A 6,210-nucleotide genomic window follows, 5' to 3' on the forward strand; every position below is an offset into this window, starting at 1 on the left:
CAGTGGAAACAGCCTGCTTGCATTCACTCTATCTATACTCATCATAACTTTATATACCTCTATCAAATCTCCCCTCATTCTTCTACGCTCCAGGGAATAAAGTCCTAACCTATTCAATCTTTCTCTGTAACTGAGTTTCTCAAGTCCCGGCAACAGCCTTGTAAACCTTCTCTGCACTCTTTCAACCTTATTAATATCCTTCCTGTAATGTGGTGACCAAAACTGAACACAAGAGCCTCACCAATGCCTTATACAACCTCATCATAACATTCCAGCTCTTATACTCCACACTTTGATTAATAAAGGCCAATGTACCAAAAGCTCTCTTTATGACCCTATCTACCTGTGACACCACTTTTAGGGAATTTTGTATCTGTATTCCCAGATTCCTCTGTTCTACTGCACTCCTCAGTGCCTTACTATTTACCCTGTATGTTCTACCTTGGTTTGTCCTTCCAAAGTTCAATATCTCACACTTATCTGTATTAAACTCTATCTGCCATTTTTCAGCCCATTTTTCCAGCTGGTCCAAATCCCTCTGCAAGCTTTGAAAACCCTCCTCACTGTCCACTACACCTCCAATCTTTGTATCATCAGCAAATTTGTTGATCCAATTTACCACATTATCATCCAGATCATTGATATAGATGACAAATAACAATGGACCCAGCACTGATCCAGTAGTCACAGGCCTCCACTCTGAGAAGCAACCCTCTACTACCACTCTTTGGCTTCTTCCATTGAGCCAATGTCTGATCCAATTTACCACCTCTCCATGTATACCTAGCGACTGAATTTTCCTAACTAACCTCCCATGCAGGACCTTGTCAAAGGCCTTACTGAAGTCCATGTAGACAACATCCACTGCCTTCCCTTCATCCACTTTCCTGGTAACCTCCTCGAAAAACTCCAATAGATTGGTCAAACATGACCTACCATGCACAAAGCCATGTTGACTCTCCCTAATAAGTCCCTGTCTATCCAAATGCTTGTAGATTCCGTCTCTTAGTACTCCCTCAAATAACTTACCCACTACTGATGTCAAACTTACCGGCCTATAATTTCCCGGATTACTTTTTGATCCTTTTTTAAACAACGGAACAACATGAGCCATTCTCCAGTCCACCGGCACCTCACCTGTAGACACCGACATTTTAAATATATCTACCAGGGCCCCTGCAATTTCAACACTAGTCTCTTTCAAGGTCCGAGGGAATACCCTGTCAGGTCCTGGGGATTTATCCACTTTAATTTGCCTCAAGATAGCAAGCACCTCCTCCTTTTCAATCTGTACAGTTTCCATGATCTCACTACTTGTTTCCCTTAATTCCATAGACTTCATGCCAGTTTCCTTAGTAAATACAGATGCTAAAAAAACATTTAAGACCTCTCCCATTTCTTTTGGTTCCACACATAGCCAACCACTCTGATCTTCAAGAGGACCAATTTTATCCCTTACAATCCTTTTACTCTTAATATACCTGTAAAAGCTCTTTGGATTATCCTTCACTTTGACTGCCAAGGCAACCTCATGTTTTCTTTTAGCCCTCCTGATATCCTTCTTAAGTATTTTCTTGCACTTTTTATACTCCTCAAGCACCTTATTTACTCCCTGTTTCCTATGCATGTCATACAACTCTCTCTTCTTTATCAGAGTTGCAATATTCCTCAAGAACCAAGGTTCCTTATCCCTATTCACTTTGCCTTTAATCCTGACAGGAACATACAAGCTCTACACTCTCAAAAATTTCTCCTTTGAAGACTTCCCACTTACCGATCACATCCTTGCCAGAGAACAACCTGTCCCAATCCACACTTTTTAGATCCTTTCTCATTTCTTCAGATTTGGCCTTCTTCCAGTTTAGAACCTCAACCCTCGGACCAGATCTATCTTTATCCATGATCAAGTTGAAACTAATGGTGTTATGATCACTGGAACCAAAGTGCTCCCCTACACACACTTCCATCACTTGTCCTAACTGGTTTCTTAATAGGAGATCTAATATTGCATCCCCTCTAGTTGGTACCTCTATGTATTGATTTAGAGAACTTTCCTGAACACATGTTACAAACTCTAACCCAGCTAGACCTTTAACAGTATGGGAGTCCCAATCAATATCTGGAAAATTAAAATCCCCTACCACAACTTTATGTTTCCTGAAGTTGCCTGCTATCTCTCTGCAGATTTGCTCCTCCAATTCTCGTTGACTATTGGGTGGTCAGTAATACAATCTCACTAATGTGGCCATATCTTTCCTGTTTCTCAGCTCCACCCATAAGGACTCAGTAGACAAGCCCTCTAATCTGTCCTGCCTGAGTACTGCTGTAATATTTTCCCTAACAAGCAATGCTACTCCCCCACCTTTCATTCCTCTGCCTCGATCACATCTGAAACATCGGAACCCAGGAATATTAAGCTGCCAGTCCTGCCCCTCCTGTAGCCAAGTTTCACTAATTGCTATAACGTTCTAATTCCACGTGTCAATCCATGCCCTCAACTCATCCACCTTCCCCGCAATACTCCCAGCATTGAAATATATACACCTCAGGAGATTTTTACCACCACTCACAACCTTTCTATTTGCGGCTTTGCTTGAACTTCTAACATCATTTATTTTCACCCCAGCCCCACTGTCAGCTCTGGCACTCTGGTTCCCACCCCACTGCAAATCTAGTTTAAAGCCTCCCCAACAGCACTAACAAACCTTCCTGAAATGATATTGGTCCCCTTGTAGTTCAAGTGTAACCCATCTCTCTTGTACAGGTCCCACCTGCCCCAGAAGAGGTCCCAATGATCCCTGACAGCTTACCTGCAAAATTAGATATGCATACCTTCGGGGAGGAGATGGGAAAATATTTATGAAAATTAACCAAAACTCTCCAAGGCTTGCATTCGCAGGTGCGGCAGGCCGATCAGGAAGACGAGGCCCAGCCTAGCGGTGACTACCCCACAACTGAGCCTGGAGATTTTGTCCTGATCGAGAACTGGGATCGAGGGAAACTCGGACCTTGGTGGAGACAACCACACTCACCATGACTGATTCTAAATATTTCACAACAACCAAGAAAGGAGAAATCTTTGAACTCAAAGCAGAACTCAACAGTGACAAGAAGGAGAAAAATAAAGAAGCAGTGAAGAAAGTGATTGCATCAATGACCATTGGCACAGATGTCAGTGCCCTCTTTCCTGATGTCGTAAACTGTATGTAGACAGACAAATTGAAGTTGAAGATGCTGATGTACCTCTCTTGAATGAACTATGCAAAGAGCAAACCAGATATGGCAATTATGGCTGTCAACGCTTTTGTTAAGGACTGAGAAGATCCCAATCCACTTTTCAGAATGCTGGCCATGAGAACAATAGGCTGCATCCGTGTGGATAAAATTACTGAGTAATTGTGTGAACCCCTGCGAAGATGTCTAAATGATGAAGACCCTTATGTATGAAAAACTGCTGCTGTCTGTGTAGCCCAGCTATATGACATCAATGCACAGCTGGCACACCCTTTTTTCTCCAAACATACCTTTGCTCATTGCGGCCAAAAAGTCCTATTTAAAATTCATCAGTCCACAGGACTTGTTTCCAAATTGCATCAGGCCTGTTTAGATGTTCCTTTGCAAACTTCTGACGTGGAATTTTGCGGTGAGGACACAGGAAAGATTTTGGAGAAAAAAAGGTGCAGAATTTCATGAAAAGAACACCTCTCCAACTGTTAAGCATGGGGTGGATCGATCATGTTCTGGGCTTGTGTTGCAGCCAATGGCACGAGGAACATTTCACTGGTAGAGGGAAGAATGAATTCAATTAGATACCAGCAAATTCTGGAAGCGAACATCACACCGTCCATAAAAAAGCTGCTGATGAAAAGAGGATGGCTTCTACAACAGGGCAATGATCCTAAACACACCTCAAAGTCCACAATGGACTGCCTCAAGAGGCATAAGCTGAAGATTTTGTCATGGTCCTCACGGTCCCCTGACCAGCATCGAAGATCTGTGGATAGACCTCAAAAGAGCAGTGCATGCAAGATGGCCCAAGAATCTCACAGGACTTGAAGTCTTTTACAAGGAAGAATGGGCAAAAATCCCCTAAACAAGAATGGAAAGACTCTTAGCTGGCTACAAAAAGCATTTACAAACTGTGATACTTGCCAAAGGGGGTGTTACTAAGTACTGACCATGCAGGGTGCCCAAACTTTTGCTTCGGCCCCTTTTCCATTTTTTGTTATGTTGAAACTGTAAAAGATGGAAATAAAAGTTTTCTTGCTTAAAATATTAAAGAAATGTGTCATCTTTAACTTTATGTCTTTTGGAAATCAGGTCATCTTTTACTTGCTTAGCTATTTACAGTAACAGAAATTTTGACGCAGGGTGCCCAAACCTTTGAATGCCACTGTATTTATCCTTGATTGTTTTGTCAATTATATCCCAAAGGATGACTGAGAAGCTCAAAGCATCTGTGAGCGTGTGACGCCACGTTTATCTCACACCAACTGAGCTGCTGGCCTGTCAGCTGTAAAGGTTCTGATGAAATTCATGGAAATGCTTTCAAAGGACTTAGATTGCTATGGTACTTTGTTGAAGAAACTGGCTAACCCACTATTAACGCTGTTGTCTGCAGAACCAGAACTACAATATGTTGCCCTCCGGAATATCAACCTCATTATATAGAAAAGATCTGAGATTCTTAAGCATGAAACAAAGGTTTTCTTTGTAAAATACAATTATCCAATATAAGTGAAACTGGAAAAACTGGATATTATGATTTGATTGGCTTCTCAAGCCAACACTGCACGGGTTTACTTTTTTCTTTTACTTTACTTTATTGTCATCAAACAATTGATACTAGAGCATGCAATCATCACAGTGATATTTGATTCTATGCTTTGTGCTCCCTGGAGTACAAATCGATAGTAAATAGTAAAAATTTGACTATTTTAGCAGAATTGAAGGAGTATGCCACTGGAGTAGATGTTAACTTCATACAGAAAGCTGTGCGTGTAATTGGACGATGTGCAATTAAAGTTGAGCAAACAGCAGAACGCTGCGTGAGTACGCTACTTGACCTCACTCAGACAAAAGTAAACTACGTCATCCAAGAAGCTATTGTGGTAATAAAGGACATTTTCCGTAAATACCCAAACAAGTATGAAAGGGTTATTGCAACACTTTGTGAAAATCTGGACTCATTGAATGAACCAGAAGCAAGATCAGTGATGATAGGAATAGTTGGAGAGTATGCAGAAAGAATTGACAATGCCGATGAGCTATTAGAGAGCTTCCTGGAAGGATTCCATGACGAGATCACACAGGTTCAACTACAACTTTTGACTGCTATTGTGAAACTATTCTTTTAAAAAAAAAAACAACTGAGACACAAGAGCTGGTGCAACAAGTTCTAAGCTTAGCGACACAGGATTCCGACAACCCTGACTTGAAAGGCCATAGCTATATAGACTGGTGTCTACGTTCTAGAGATCCAGTGGCAGCAAAAGCAGTTGTATTGGCAGAAAAACCTCTGATTTCAGAAGAAACTGATCTTATTGAGCCAACACTCCTTGATGAATGAATCTGTCATACTGGAACACTGGCCCATGTGTACTATAAGCCACCTAGTGCATTGGTAGAGGGGCAATCTCGGAGGACACATCGAACAGACTACAAATGTGTTACTGAAGGAACTGAATAGAAGGACTCTATTGGACTAAAGGAAGATGTATGGGTTGATAGTAGTGTTTTGCATTTCAGAAGTCTGATTGTATTAATTTTGATTATTGTCTGTATCCTACGGTGCCTTTGGCTATGTTTTGTATCATGATGTAGAAGCAACAATCTGTTCTGAAAGGTTATCATGTAATGATAAAAAGGAGGGAGTGATGAAGTTTAAGGGTGTTGTGGAAGTAAGAAATGATTCTCTGATTCTGGTAAATAGCGTGTTAAAATTAGGTGCCAGCTTGTGTATGCTCTGTTCTGTGAAAAGTTGGAGAGACTGTCCTTGACTGAAAAAAACTGCCTTCAGTTTTTTTTAAACAACTCACAGCTGTCCCTTTCAGAACGACTCATGGCCTGTATTCACATAACTTGCATACATCATGCTCCACGATGTCACATCACTGATCAATGTTCCCACCTTTGTCTATTCAAGTTTTACTGATAAGGCAAGAATTTGTCTGTAATTAAAACCTGTGATTTAGTGTGCTCTCTTATCTA

The 6,210-nt window shown here is 41.2% G+C and overlaps 1 pseudogene; it reads left to right on the plus strand.

Annotated features, from left to right (window-relative positions):
• The first annotated feature begins 3,033 nt into the window (after nucleotides 1–3,033).
• On the plus strand, nucleotides 3,034–5,689 carry LOC140203699 (AP-1 complex subunit beta-1-like; annotated as a pseudogene).
• The last annotated feature ends 521 nt before the right edge of the window (nucleotides 5,690–6,210 follow it).

Source organism: Mobula birostris, chromosome 10 (genome assembly GCF_030028105.1).
Source record: "Mobula birostris isolate sMobBir1 chromosome 10, sMobBir1.hap1, whole genome shotgun sequence".
NCBI classification, from domain to species: Eukaryota; Metazoa; Chordata; class Chondrichthyes; order Myliobatiformes; family Myliobatidae; genus Mobula; species Mobula birostris.